We start from the raw sequence: 16330 nt of genomic DNA, 5'->3' as shown, positions 1-16330 counted from the left end.
AACCACATTCAAGAAGTTTATTAACCCTTCAGGTGCTTCACAGCAGCAGAAGCAACATGGAAGGAAAAAATGAACATTTAACTTTTTAGTCACAAAAATTATCTTTTAGCAACAATTTTTTTATTTTCCCAATGGTAAAAGGAGAAACTGAACCACGAAAGTTGTTGTCCAATTTGTCCTGAGTACGCTGATACCTCATATGTGGGGGTAAACCACTGTTTGGGCGCACGGCAGGGCTTGGAAGGGAAGGAGCGCCATTTGAGTTTTTGAATCGAAAATTGGCTCCACTCTTTAGCGGACACCATGTCACGTTTGGAGAGCCCCCGTGTGCCTAAAAATTGGAGCTCCCCCACAAGTGACCCCATTTTGGAAACTAGACGCCCCAAGGAACTTATCTAGATGCATAGTGAGCACTTTGAACCCCCAGGTGCTTCACAAATTGATCCGTAAAAATGAAAAAGTACTTTTTTTTCACAAAAAAATTCTTTTTGCCTCAATTTTTTCATTTTCACATGGGCAACAGGATAAAATGGATCCTAAAATGTGTTGGGCAATTTCTCCTGAGTACACCAATACCTCACATGTGGGGGTAAACCACTGTTTGGGCACATGGTAAGGCTCGGAAGGGAAGGAGCGCCATTTGACTTTTTGAATGAAAAATTATTTCCATCGTTAGCGGACACCATGTCGCGTTTGGATAGCTCCTGCGTGCCTAAACATTGGCGCTCCCCCACAAGTGACCCCATTTTGGAAACTAGACCCCCCAAGGAACTTATTTAGATGCCAAGTGAGCACTTTAAACCCTCAGGTGCTTCACAAATTGATCTGTAAAAATGAAAAAGTACTTTTTTTTCACAAAAAAATTCTTTTCGCCTCAATTTTTTCATTTTCACATGGGCAGTAGGATAAAATGGATCATAAAATTTGTTGGGCAATTTCTCCCGAGTACGTCGATACCTCATATGTGGGGGTAAACCACTGTTTGGGCACTCGGCAGGGCTCGGAAGGGAAGGCGCGCCATTTGACTTTTTGAATGGAAAATTAGCTCCAATTGTTAGCGGACACCATGTCGCGTTTGGAGAGCCCCTGTGTGCCTAAACATTGGAGCAACCCCACAAGTGACCCCATTTTGGAAACTAGACCCCCCAAGGAACTTATCTAGATACATATTGAGCACTTTAAACCCCCAGGTGCTTCACAGAAGTTTATAACGCAGAGCCATGAAAATAAAAAATAATTTTTCTTTCCTCAAAAATGATTTTTTAGCCTGGAATTTCCTATTTTGCCAAGGATAATAGGAGAAATTGGACCCCAAATATTGTTGTCCAGTTTGTCCTGAGTACGGTGATACCCCATATGTGGGGGTAAACTACTGTTTGGGCACATGCCGGGGCTTGGAATTGAAGTAGTGACGTTTTGAAATGCAGACTTTGATGGAATGCTCTGCGGGCGTCACGTTGCGTTTGCAGAGCCCCTGATGTGCCTAAACAGTAGAAACCCCCCACAAGTGACCCCATTTTGGAAACTAGACCCCGAAAGGAACTTATCTAGATGTGTGGTGAGCACTTTGAACCCCCAAGTGCTTCATAGAAGTTTATAATGCAGAGCCGTGAAAATAATAAATACGTTTTCTTTCCTCAAAAATAATTATTTAGCCCAGAATTTTTTATTTTCCCAAGGGTTACAGGAGAAATTGGATCCCAAAAGTTGTTGTCCAGTTTCTCCTGAGTACGCTGATACCCCATGAGTGGGGGTAAACCACTGTTTGGGCACACGTCGGGGCTCAGAAGGGAAGTAGTGACTTTTGAAATGCAGACTTTGATGGAATGGTCTGCGGGTGTCACGTTGCGTTTGCAGAGCCCCTGATGTGCCTAAACAGTAGAAACCCCCACAAGTGACCCCATTTTAGAAACTAGACCCCCCAAGGAACTTATCTAGATATGTGGTGAGCACTTTGAACCCCCAAGTGCTTCACAGACTTTTACAACGCAGAGCCGTGAAAATAAAAAATCATTTTTCTTTCCTCAAAAATTATGTTTTAGCAAGCATTTTTTTAGATTCACAAGGGTAACAGGAGAAAATGGACCCCAGTAATTGTTGCGCAGTTTGTCCTGAGTATGCTGGTACCCCATATGTGGGGGTAAACCACTGTTTGGGCACACGTCAGGGCTCGGAAGTGAGGGAGCACCATTTGACTTTTTGAATACGAGATTGGCTGGAATCAATGGTGGCGCCATGTTGCGTTTGGAGACCCCTGATGTGCCTAAACAGTGGTAACCCCTCAATTCTAACTCCAACACTAACCCCCCCACACCCCTAACCCTAATCCCAACTGTAGCCACAACCCTAATTCCAACCCTAACCACAACCCTAATTCCAACCCTAACCCTAAGGCTATGTGCTCACGATTCGTGTGAGATATTTCCGCACCATTTTTGAAAAATCCGCGGGTAAAAGGCACTGCGTTTTACCTGCGGATTTTCCGCGGATTTCCAGTGTTTTTTGTGCGGATTTCACCTGCGGATTCCTATTGAGGAACAGGTGTAAAACGCTGCGGAATCCGCACAAAGAATTGACATGCTGCGGAAAATACAACGCAGCGTTTCCGCGCTGTATTTTCCGCACCATGGGCACAGCGGATTTGGTTTTTCATATGTTTACATGGTACTGTAAACCTGATGGAACACTGCTGCGAATCCGCAGCGGCCAATCCACTGCGGATCCGCAGCCAAATCCGCACCGTGTGCACATAGCCTAATTCTAAAGGTATGTGCACACGCTGCGGAAAACGCTGCGGATCCGCAGCAGTTTCCCATGAGTTTACAGTTCAATGTAAACCTACGGGAAACAAAAATCGCTGTACACATGCTGCGGAAAAACTGCACGGAAACGCAGCGGTTTACATTCCGCAGCATGTCACTTCTTTGTGCGGATTCCACAGCGGTTTTACAACTGCTCCAATAGAAAATCGCAGTTGTAAAACCGCAGTGAAATGCGCAGAAAAAACGCGGTAAATCCGCCATAAATCCGCAGCGGTTTAGCACTGCTGATTTATCAAATCCGCAGCGGAAAAATCCGCAGAGGACCAGAATACGTGTGCACATACCGAAACCCTAACCCTACCCCTAACCCTAGCCCTACCCCTAACCCTAGCCCTAACCCTAGCCCTAACCCTAGCCCTAGCCCTAACCCTAGCCCTACCCCTAGCCCTACCCCTAGCCCTAACCCTACCCCTAACCCTAGCCCTAACCCTACCCCTAACCCTAGCTCTAATCCTAACCCTAACCCTAGCCCTAACCCTACCCCTAACCCTACCCCTAACCCTATCACATTAGTATTTCCAGCCATGGCCGATGATATTGCAGCATCGGCCATGGCTGGATTGTAATATTTCACCCGTTATAATAGGTGAAATATTACAAATCGCTCTGATTGGCAGTTTCACTTTCAACAGCCAATCAGAGCGATCGTAGCCACGGGGGGGTGAAGCCACCCCCCCTGGGCTAAACTACCACTCCCCCTGTCCCTGCAGATCGGGTGAAATGGGAGTTAACCCTTTCACCCGGCCTGCAGGGACGCGATCTTTCCATGACGCCACATAGGCCTCATGGGTCGGATTGGCACCGACTTTCATGACGCCTACGTGGCGTCATGGGTCGGGAAGGGGTTAAAGGTTAAGTGAAAAGAAACACCAGACGTTTTAAAGGTATAACAAAATGGTTTTATATTACCAAGCAAACCACACTTTGTGGATTTTTTTTTTTTTTGTTGCTACAAACACAATTTTGACAAACAACAAAAGCCATGAAAAACATGTCACACAATCATGTCTTGCCATGGAATCCGCCCAACAGGTGACAAAAAATAATCCGCAAACTGGTCCCTCATCATAGTAACAGAACTGGTGGAGCGAACAGAGGCATTGTGGTAATCCCACAAGGATGTCTCCAATTGTTCGTCATCCAAGGTAACGGGCTCCTTTGAAATAACAAAGTTATGGAGCACCACACATGCCTTGACAACATCGTCTACAGTTTTTGTTTCCAGTTTTATTGCCGTCAGCAGAACTCTCCACTTTGCCGTCAATATACCGAAAGAGCACTCTACTACTCTTCTTGCTCTAGTAAGACGGTAATTAAATACCCGCTTGGTACGGTGTAATTCACGGCTGCTGTATGGTTTCAGTAGGTGCGGCGACAGTTGAAAGGCTTCATCACCTACACACACATATGGCATGGCTGGTTCACTTGTTCCTGGGAGCGGTCTTGCTGGCGGGAAATTGTATGTATCTCCATACAGGCAGCGACCCATTGGAGAATTTTTAAACACTTGTGAGTCGTTGGACCGGCCATACGCTCCTATGTCCACAGCAAGGAATCGGCAGTTGGCGTCAGCAATAGCCATGAGTACAATGGAGAAGTATTTTTTATAGTTATAGTACTCTGATCCTGTTCCTGCCGGTTTAGCAATCCTTATGTGTTTGCCGTCCACGGCACCAACACAATTTGGGAAATTGCAAATTGTCTCAAATTGTTCGGAACTTCTCAACCAGATTTCCATTGTTGGTTGTGGGATATACTCCGGCTGTAAAGTGTCCCAAATCGAACGACATGTGTCCTTCACAATACCGCCAATAGTGGAAATCCCCAGCCTGAATTGGAAATGGAGTGAAGTCAAAGACTCACCCATAGCTAGGAAGCTGCAGGAAAAAAAAAAATGTAAAAAAAAATTGCACAGACCATCAACCAAAAAAAAACACCAGTGGAATGGCCTCAAACAAACCAAAAAATTACATGCTGCAGAAAATGCTGCGCAATGTGTCAGCGCAGTTTTTTCTGCAGCATTTAATAACATTCAATATGAGCAATGACACAAGAAAAAAAAACAGTGGAATGGCCTCAAACAAACCAAAAAATTACATGCTGCAGAAAATGCTGCGCAATGTGTCAGCGCAGTTTTTTCTGCAGCATTTAATAACATTCAATATGAGCAATGACACTAGAAAAAAAAACAGTGGAATGGCCTCAAACAAACCAACAAATTACATGCTGCAGAAAATGCTGCGCAATGTGTCAGCGCAGTTTTTTTTGCAGCATTTAATAACATTCAATATAAGCAATGACACAAGAAAAAAAAAACAGTGGAATGGCCTCAAACAACCCAAAAAATTACATGCTGCAGAAAATGCTGCGCAATGTGTCTGCGCAGTTTTCTCTGCAGCATGTAATAACATTCAATATGAGCAATCACATAAAAAAAAGATGCTTACCGCAGTGTCACCAGGAGCCGCTCCGCCGGTGTGATGGCAAGCCTCATCCTTGTGTCCTGCCTTTGGATGACATCCTCTAGTTTTCCAACCAAATAATCGAAATGTTCCATTCTCATCCGTACATAATTAAAGAATTTCTGTGGGTTGCACCGCAACTCCAGATAGAGAGTGGACTGGACACCCCTGGTCACCCGCAGCTCATTGATTGGATGTATCCAGAATCGTCGCACTCTCCGTTGCATCCTCCGTCTTTCTGCTGCCGCCTCCTTCTCCCGCACTATGATATCCAGGCGATTCGTCTCAAATATAACTTCAGTAACCAAACTCGAAATCCTCCCAATTACACCATCCATCCTTGCCACTAAACTAAAACCCTCAAAGATGGGCTGTAAATACAGTCAGTATATAGATTTCCCTTAGTTTCCAGTAGCCAATCAAATTTTGGTGCCTCCCATTTTAACAACGGATCCGTCGTAAAAACGGATGCAACGGATGGTAAAAACGTATGCAACGCATCCAGCATTTCAACGCAACCGTTTATCGGATTTGCGACGGATCCGTCGAAATGCTGTATGCGTTGCATACGTTTTGCAGTTTTTTGACGCATCCGTTTTTTCGGGAAAAAGACGTTTTTGTGACGGTTTGCAGTTAACGCTCGTTTGAAAGTAGCCTTAGAGTCACTTCCGTCTGTTTTTCTGTCCGTAACGGAAATCCCAAGTTGCTGATTGGTCGCAGCTGTTTTGCCGTGACCAATCAGCGACGGGCACAGTCCGGCGGCAAAATGGCCGCTCCTTACTCCCCGCAGTCAGTGCTCGCTTCATACTCCCCTGCAGTCAGCACTCACACAGGGTTAATGGCAGCGCTAACGGACCGCGTTATGCCGCGATGTAACGCACTCCGTTAACGTGGCTATTAACCCTGTGGGACCAACTTTTTACTATTCATGCTGCCTATGCAGCATCAATAGTAAAAAGATCTAATTTTAAAAATAATAATAAAAAAAAAAATCGTTATATACTCACTGTCCGTCAGCCCCTTGGATCCAGAACCGGCCTTTCCCGCTCCTCGCGATGCTCCAGTGACTGCTCCATGCATTGCGGTCTCGTGAGATGATGATGTAGCTGTCTCGCGAGACCGCAATGCACTCTTGAGACCGAAGCGTCGCGAGGAACATCGTTAAACGCTTCGGTTGGATCCGGGGGCCTACGGAAGGTGAGTATATAACTATTTTTTATTTTAATTTGTTTCTTTAACAGGGATATAATGCCCACATTGCTAAATACTACATGGGCTGTGCAATATACTGTGTGTGCTGTGCAATATACTTCGTGGGCTGTGCAATATACTACGTGGGCTATGTTATACACTACGTGGCCTGTGTTATACACTACGTGGCCTGTTATAAACACTACGTGGCCTGTGTTATACACTACCTGGCCTGATATAAACTATGTGGCTGTGTTATATGCTATGTGGGCTGTGCTATATACTACGTGGCTGTGCAATATACTACGTGGGCTGTGCTATATACTGCGTGGGCTGTGCTATATACTACGTGGGCTGTGCAATATACTGCGTGGGCTGTGCAATATACTACGTGGGCTGTGCAATGTACTGCGTGTGTGGTGCAATATACTGTGTGGGCTGTGCAATCTACTGCGTGGGCTGTGCTATATACTACATGGGCTGTGCAATATACTACGTGGGCTGTGCAATATACTGCGTGGGCTGTGCAATATACTGCGTGGGCTGTGCTATATACTACGTGGGCTGTGCTATATACTACGTGGGCTGTGCAATGTACTGCGTGTGCTGTGCAATATACTGCGTGGGCTGTGCAATATACTGCGTGAGCTGTGCAATATACTACGTGAGCTGTGCAATATACTGCTTGGGCTGTGCAATATACTGTGTGGGCTGTGCTATATACTACATGGGCTGTGCTATATACTACGTGGGCTGTGCAATGTACTGCGTGTGCTGTGCAATATACTGCGTGGGCTGTGCAATGTACTACGTGGGCTGTGCAATGTACTATGTGGGCTGTGCAATGTACTACGTTAGTTGTGCAATATACTGCGTGGGCTGTGCTATATACTATGTGGCTGTGCTATATACTATGTGGCCGGCCGCGAACAATTTGCGACCAGTGCAGTTTGACCGCGAATTGGCGTGGGATTTGAACCACACTTCGCTAGTTGGTCGCGGCCGGCCGAATCCTGTGTATTCAATGTATTATTCTAAAATCTTCATAAATAAACTACATACATATTCTAGAATACCCGATGCGTTAGAATCGGGCCACCATCTAGTCTCTTATAAAAGCCTCAAACTTCTGTGTGTGAATCAGACCTGAGATCTAACGTGATAGAAGATTACAGTGCGGGGAAGACGGGAAACCTTCATATAGACGGCCGGTGGTGATGGAGTCAGTGACCGACTCTGGACAAATAGGTTTCTAGAGCATAGTAGTAGATGAAGATGTCGTCCTCATCATGAAGTAGTTATTTCTCCTGTCACGTGTAATGAATATCTCCTGCAGTATTGCTAATGCCGATTCCAGTGTCGGTAAATGAGACGAGAATTAGCGTTATGGAAGATGAGTCTATGAAAAACGTATTCAGCTGCCGACTCCGAGGAAGAAACTGCTTGTTGCCTGTGGCCTAAATATATAGGTTTTATTAGTAGATGTAAAGAAGGAAACTAAATACTGTAAAATAATAAACCTCCTCATATGTTTCCCTTATTATCTCCAGTAATTGTACTATTACACAGGATTTTTATGATGTTACATCGGCTCATCTTCTCATTCAGGTCTCTACAATATCAGATCCTCTCAGTGAAGATCTTCTATATAAGAGAATTTTGATGATTTACCCATCAAGGATGGATATGGCCAGAGACAAGACAAGATGGCGGAGAGGATATTACACCACACCCTAGAGATTCTCTTCCGTCTTACTGGTGAGGTGAGAGATTTATTAATGTGTCTCTCCATTACCAGGACTATACAGTAGTGAAGACCTCTAGTGAGCGCTGTCAGGACCCTGTGGGATGGGGAAGACCCCTGAGTCCAATCATGGGGCCTCCACCTCACCCCCTGATACATGAGAACATCAATGACCAGAAGATCCTAGAACTCGCATACAAGATGATTGAGCTGCTGACTGGAGAGGTGACACTGCTGGGAATGTGGGACATTATACAGTAACGCTATGAAGGGATCGGGGGATGACATTATTACTGTATGTGTCAGGTTCCTATAAGTAGGGTTGAGCGACCTTTACTTTTATAGGATCGGGTCGGGTTTCACGAAACCCGACTTTTTCAAAAGTCGGGTCGAGTGAAATCGGCCGATCCTATAAAAAAGTCGGGGTCGGGGTCGGCCGAAACTCGAAACCCAATGCAGTGCATTGGGTTTCCAATGGTTCCCAGGGTCTGAAGGTGCGGAAACTCTCCTTTAGGCCCTGGGATCCATATTTAAGTGTAAAATAAAGAATTAAAATAAAAAATATCGCTATACTCACCCTCTGACGCGGACTGGTAATAACCGGGAACCTTCCTTCCTTCGAATCAGCGCTTGCAGGACCTTGCGGTGACGTCGCGGCTTGTGATTGGTCACGTGGCCGCCCATGTGACCGCTCGCGCGACCAATCACAAGCCGCGACGTCACCACGACGTCACCGCGACGTCACGCAAGGTCCTGCAAGCGCTGATTCTTAGGAAGGAAGGCTGCCGGAAAGAAGCAGGGCGCGTCCGAGGGGGAGTATATTCCTATTAGGTATATACTCCCCCTCGGACGCGCCCTGCTTCTTTCTGGCAGCCTTCCTTCCTAAGAATCAGCGCTTGCAGGACCTTGCGTGACGTCGCGGCTTGTGATTGGTCGCGCGAGCGGTCACATGGGCGGCCGAGCGACCAATCACAAGCCGCGACGTCACCGCAAGGTCCTGCAAGCGCTGATTCGAAGGAAGGAAGGTTCCCGGTTAGTACCAGGGTGCGTCAGAGGGTGAGTATAGCGATATTTTTTATTTTAATTCTTTATTTTACATTAAATATGGATTCCGATACCGATTTCCGATATTGCAAACATATCGGAACTCGGGATCGGAATTCCGATACCACATTCAGAAGATCGCCGACTTCATGGCCGACCCCACACAGGGGTCGGGTCGGGTTTCATGAAACCCAACTTTGCCAAAAGTCGGCGACTTCTGAAAGTGGCCGACCCGTTTCGCTCAACCCTACCTATAAGGTGTCAGGATGTCGCTGTCTATTTCTCCATGGAGGAGTGGGAGTATTTAGAAGGACATAAAGAGCTGTACAAGGACGTCATGATGGAGGTTCCCCGGCCCATCACATCACCAGGTAATAGACAGGACTAAATACACACGGCCTATAATTATCTGTATGTAAAGAATGAATTCAGTCCCTGTATGTGTTTCCTCCAGATCTATCCAGTAAGAGGAGAACACCAGAGAGATGTCCCCGTCCTCTTCTTCCACAGGACTGTAAACAGGAAGATCCCAATGTTCCTCCGTATTATCAGGTAGATGGAGAGAAAGTGTCATGAGATCTCCCTTAGGCCGATTTCACACTTCCTTTTATTTCCGATCCCGGAAAAACCAATACCGGAGATATCAGTGTTCATGTGTGTAATACTTGCGGCACATGTGTGGCAACCGTGTGCTGTATCAGTACCACACAGATGGCCACCTGGGAAGAAGCGCTACTGTAAGCGCTGTTCCCCGGTGGCGGGTACTGAAGACGGCTCTCATCGTTCTCCCCTACTCTGCCGGCGATCGGCGTGAGCAGAAGAGAATGATGAGTTATATTAACCCCTTCCCGACCTGTGACGCCACGTAGGCGTCATGAAAGTCGGTGCCAATCCGACCTGTGACGCCTATGTGGCATCATGGAGGGATCGCGTTCCTGCAGATTAGGTGAAAGGGTTAACTCCAATTTCACCCGATCTGCAGGGACAGGGGAAGTGCTACTTCAGCCCAGAGGGGGTGGCTTCACCCCCATGTGGCGACGATCGCTCTGATTGGCTGTTTCACTTTCAACAGCCAATCAGCGATTTGTAATATTTCACCTATGAAAACTGGTGAAATATTACAATCCAGCCATGGCCGATGCTGCAATACCATCAGCCATGGCTGGAAACCGTGATCTGCCCTCCCCCACGATCTCCCCAGTCCTCCGTCCTGTGCTCCGCTCCCCTCCGTCGTCCTGTCTGCTCCCCCGTCCTCCTGTCTGCTCCCCCCGTGCTCCGATCAACCCCCCTCATACTTACCGAGCCTCCCGGTGTCCATCCGTCTTCTCCATGGGCGCCGCCATCTTCCAAAATGGCGGGCGCATGCGCAGTGCACCTGCCGAATCTGTTGCCCGGCAGATTCCTTCCAGGTACATTTTGATCACTGTGATAGGTTTTATCACAGTGATCAAAATTAAAAATATAGTAAACGAACCCCCCCCTTTATCACCCCCATAGGTAGGGACAATAATAAAATAAAGAAAATATATATATACTAGATGGTGGCCCAAATCTAACGCATCGGATATTCTAGAATATGCATGTCCACGTAGTATATTGCCCAGCCACGTAGTATATTGCCAAGTCACATAGTATATTGCCCAGCCACATAGTATATTGCCCAGTCACGTAACCATATAAAGCAAAAATGACACAGACACATGATCCAAATAACTAGCCATATATTAACCCACATCATGTGTCTGCTAGGACTACCGAACCCATCATCATAAACCTTACATGAATACCACCGAAAAAAAGATGATGCAATGGTCAATTTATAGAAACAATCAATATAAACTTTATTAACACCAATTAAAAACTACATCACACCAAATTGGGACAGAGGGTGAAAATGGAACAACACATACGATCTGTGTGGTGCATAGGTAGCTGACACAATCACCCGGTACAACAGCTAAACTCCATGGCATCTATATCAAGGGGGCCTGAAAAAGGAAAAGGTCCGAAACGTGCGTCGGGGCAGACGCTTTCGCCCGGACTACAGCTTTACTCTGGTATCCCCGCCATACAGGTAATACTATCGACCGATTATACGGTCTCTGCTGTGAATCGGCAGTTAGGATATGCGGGTGTACTTGTCCTAGTTTTTGCCAGTGAGTAGTGACAGGATATCGGTATATTGTGGAGTAATTAATAGAGTATATAGTGGCTACAGCTGGTAGTGGTCCATACACAGGACTAAACATACATATAGATGCCATGGAGTTTAGCTGTTGTGCCGGGTGATTGTGTCAGCTACCTATGTACCACACAGAGCGTATGTGTTGTTCCATTTTCACCCTCTGTCCCAATTTGGTGTGATATAGTTTTTAATTGGTGTTAATAAAGTTTATATTGATTGTTTCTATAAATTGACCATTGCATCATCTTTTTTTCAGTGGTATTCATGCCCAGTCACGTAGTATATTGCCCAGGCACGTAGTATATTGCCTAGCCAAATAGTATACAGCACAGAGCCACGTAGTATAGAGACGCTGGGCAGTGAGTGCAGGGGAGTAGAGGAGGGACTAATCCGACTGTGCCCGTCGCTGATTGGTCGTGGCAGCCATGACAGGCAGCTGCTGAGACCAATCAGCGAATGAATAACCGTGACAGAAGGACAGACAGACAGACGGAAGTGACCCTTAGACAATTATGTATATAGATATTTTTTCCACTAGGGTTAGGGTTAGAATTAGGCTATGTGCACACGGTGCAGATTTGGCTGCGGATCAACAGCGGATTGGCCGCAGTTTTCCATCAGGTTTACAGTACCATGTACACCTATGGAAAACCAAATCCGCTGTGCCCATGGTGCGGAAAATACCGCGCGGAAACAATGCGTTGTATTTTCCAAAGCATGTCAATTGTTTGTGCGGATTCTGCAGCGTTTTACACCTGTTCCTCAATAGGAATCCGCAGGTGAAATCCGCACAAAAAACACTGGAAATCCGTGGGAAATTTTTCAAAAATGGTGCGGAAAAATCTCACACGAATCCGCAACGTGGGCACAGAGCCTTAGGGTTAGGGTTGGAATTAGAGTTAGGGTTGGAATTAGGGCTAGGTGTTAAGACCTGGTGGTCAGGACAATAATGGACCTGGTGGTTAAGAGCACACGGAATGACCTGATAGTTACTGATAATAAGGACGAGCTCTGGGACGTGGGAACTCTGCTGACCGCAATCCCTAAACCTATCAAACACACTAGAAATAGCCGTGGATTGCGCCTAACTCTCCCTATGCAACTCGGCACAGCCTAAGAAACTAGCTAGCCCTGAAGATAGAAAAATAAAGCCTACCTTGCCTCAGAGAAATTCCCCAAAGGAAAAGGCAGCCCCCCACATATAATGACTGTGAGTAAAGATGAAAATACAAACACAGAGATGAAATAGATTTAGCAAAGTGAGGCCCGACTTACTGAACAGACCGAGGATAGTAAAGGTTACTTTGCGGTCAGCACAAAAACCTACAAAAAGACCACGCAGAGGGCGCAAAAAGACCCTCCGCACCGACTCACGGTGCGGAGGCGCTCCCTCTGCGTCCCAGAGCTTCCAGCAAGCAAGACAACAAATTAAATAGCAAGCTGGACAGAAAAATAGCAAACCAAAGAAATACAAGCTGGAACTTAGCTTCTGATGGGAAGACAGGTCACAAGAATGATCCAGGAGTTAACTAGACCAATACTGGAACATTGACAGGTGGCATGGAGCAAAGATCTAAGTGGAGTTAAATAGAGCAGCAGCTAACGAATTAACCTCGTCACCTGTGAAACTCAGAAACACCCACCAGAGGAAGTCCATGGACAGAACCAGCCGAAGTACCATTCATGACCACAGGAGGGAGCCCGACAACAGAATTCACAACAGTACCCCCCCCTTGAGGAGGGGTCACCGAACCCTCACCAGAGCCCCGAGGCCGACCAGGATGAGCCAAATGAAAGGCACGAACCAGATCGGCAGCATGAACATCAGAGGCAAAAACCCAAGAATTATCTTCCTGACCATAATCCTTCCACTTGACCAGGTACTGGAGTTTCCGTCTCGAAACACGAGAATCCAAAATCTTCTCCACCACATACTCCAACTCCCCCTCAACTAACACCGGGGCAGGAGGATCAACGGATGGAACCACAGGCGCCATGTATCTCCGCAATAACGACCTATGGAACACATTATGGATGGCAAAAGAAGCAGGAAGGGCCAAACGAAATGACACAGGATTGATAACCTCAGAAATCTTATACGGACCAATGAAACGAGGCTTAAACTTAGGAGAGGAAACCTTCATAGGAACATAACGAGACGACAACCAAACCAAATCCCCAACACGAAGTCGGGGACCCACACAGCGCCGGCGGTTAGCGAAACGTTGAGCCTTCAAATTGTCCACCACATGAGTCCAAATCTGCTGCAACCTATCCACCACAGTATCTACACAAGGACAGTCTGAAGACTCAACCTGCCCTGAAGAGAAACGAGGATGGAAACCAGAATTGCAGAAAAACGGCGAAACCAAAGTAGCCGAGCTGGCCCGATAATTAAGGGCGAACTCAGCCAACGGCAAAAAGGACACCCAATCATCTTGATCAGCAGAAGCAAAGCATCTCAGATATGTTTCCAAAGTTTGATTAGTTCGTTCGGTTTGGCCATTTGTCTGAGGATGGAAAGCCGAGGAAAAAGACAAATCAATGCCCATCCTAGCACAAAAGGATCGCCAAAACCTTGAAACAAACTGGGAACCTCTGTCAGAAACGATGTTCTCCGGGATACCATGTAAGCGAACCACATGCTGGAAAAATAATGGCACCAAATCAGAGGAGGAAGGCAATTTAAACAAAGGTACCAAATGGACCATCTTAGAAAAGCGATCACAAACCACCCAAATGACCGACATCTTTTGAGAGACGGGGAGATCCGAAATAAAATCCATAGAAATATGCGTCCAGGGCCTCTTCGGGACCGGCAAGGGCAAAAGCAACCCACTGGCACGAGAACAGCAGGGCTTAGCCCGAGCACAAGTCCCACAGGACTGCACAAAAGAACGCACATCCCGCGACAAAGACGGCCAAGAGAAGGATCTAGCCACCAGAAGGATCTAGCCACCAAATCTCTGGTACCAAAGATTCCAGGATGCCCAGCCAACACTGAACAATGAATCTCAGAGATAACTCTACTAGTCCATCTATCAGGGACAAACAGTTTCTCCGCTGGGCAACAGTCAGGTCTATCAGCCTGAAATTTTTGCAGCACCCGCCGCAAATCAGGGGAGATGGCAGACAAAATTACCTCTTTGAGAATACCCGCCGGCTCAGGAACACCCGGAGAGTCAGGCACAAAACTCCTTGACAGGGCATCAGCCTTCACATTCTTAGAGCCCGGAAGGTACGAAATCACAAAATCAAAACGGGAGAAAAATAACGACCATCGAGCCTGTCTCGGATTCAACCGTTTGGCAGACTCAAGATAAGTCAAATTCTTGTGATCTGTCAAGACCACAACGCGATGCTTGGCTCCTTCCAGCCAATGACGCCACTCCTCGAATGCCCACTTCATGGCCAACAATTCACGATTACCAACATCATAGTTACGCTCAGCAGGTGAAAACTTTCTAGAAAAGAAAGCACTTGACTTCATCACCGAGCCATCAGAACTTCTTTGCGACAAAAAAGCCCCAGCTCCAATCTCAGAAGCATCAACCTCAACCTGAAACGGAAGCGAAACATCTGGCTGGCACAACACAGGGGCAGAAGAAAAACGACGCTTCAACTCCTGAAAAGCTTCTACAGTCGCAGAAGACCAATTGACCACATCAGCACCCTTCTTGGTCAAATCAGTCAACGGTTTAGCAACAGTAGAAAAATTAGCGATGAAGCGCCGATAAAAATTAGCAAAACCCAGGAACTTTTGCAGGCTCTTCACAGATGTCGGCTGAGTCCAATCGTAAATGGCCTGGACTTTAACAGGGTCCATCTCGATAGTAGAAGGGGAAAAAGTGAACCCCAAAAATGAAACCTTCTGAACTCCAAAGAGACACTTTGACCCCTTCACAAACAAGGAATTCGCACGAAGGACCTGGAACACCATTCTGACCTTCTTCACATGAGACTCCCAATCATCCGAAAAGACCAAAATATCATCCAAATACACAATCAGGAATTTATCCAGGTACTCTCGGAAGATGTCATGCATAAAGGACTGAAATACTGATGGAGCATTGGAAAGCCCGAATGGCATAACCAGGTACTCAAAATGGCCCTCGGGCGTATTAAATGCTGTTTTCTATTCATCGCCTTGTTTAATACGCACAAGATTATACGCCCCTCGAAGATCTATCTTGGTGAACCAACTAGCCCCCTTAATCCGAGCAAACAAATCAGACAGCAGCGGCAAAGGATATGGAAATTTGACTGTAATTTTATTAAGAAGGCGGTAATCAATACAAGGTCTCAAAGAACCATCCTTCTTGGCCACAAAAAAGAACCCTGCTCCTAACGGTGATGACGACGGGCGAATATGGCCTTTCTCCAAGGATTCCTTTATATAACTCCGCATAGCGGCGTGTTCTGGCACAGATAAATTGAACAATCGGCCCTTAGGAAACTTACTACCAGGAATCAAATTAATAGCACAATCGCAATCCCTATGAGGAGGTAGGGCACTGGCTTTGGGCTCATCAAATACATCCCGATAATCCGACAAAAACTCTGGAACTTCAGAAGGAGTGGAAGACGAAATAGACAAAAATGGAACATCACCATGTACCCCCTGGCAACCCCAGCTGGACACAGACATAGATTTCCAGTCCAATACTGGATTATGAACCTGTATCCATGGCAACCCCAAAACGACCACATCATGTAGATTATGCAACACCAGAAAGCGGATATCCTCCTGATGTGCAGGAGCCATGCACATGGTCAATTGGGTCCAATACTGAGGCTTATTCTTGGCCAAAGGCGTAGCATCAATTCCTCTCAATGGAATAGGATACTGCAAGGGCTCCAAGAAAAAACCACAGCGCCTAGC

The 16330-nt window shown here is 46.4% G+C and overlaps 1 long non-coding RNA gene across 1 annotated transcript in view; it reads left to right on the top strand.

Moving 5' to 3' along the window:
- Positions 1 to 16330, top strand: part of LOC138663360 (uncharacterized) — a 72850-nt gene that overhangs the window by 9868 nt on the left and 46652 nt on the right. The window contains exons 2-3 of the long non-coding RNA XR_011318173.1: positions 8084 to 8238; positions 9718 to 9815. This is a non-coding gene — a long non-coding RNA (uncharacterized lncRNA). The remainder of the gene's footprint in view (positions 1 to 8083; positions 8239 to 9717; positions 9816 to 16330) is intronic.

The sequence above is a fragment of the Ranitomeya imitator genome, chromosome 2 (genome assembly GCF_032444005.1).
Source record: "Ranitomeya imitator isolate aRanImi1 chromosome 2, aRanImi1.pri, whole genome shotgun sequence".
NCBI classification, from domain to species: domain Eukaryota; kingdom Metazoa; phylum Chordata; class Amphibia; order Anura; family Dendrobatidae; genus Ranitomeya; species Ranitomeya imitator.
Note: the sequence above shows the minus strand (reverse complement) of the source record. Positions and strands in the feature narration are given on the sequence as shown.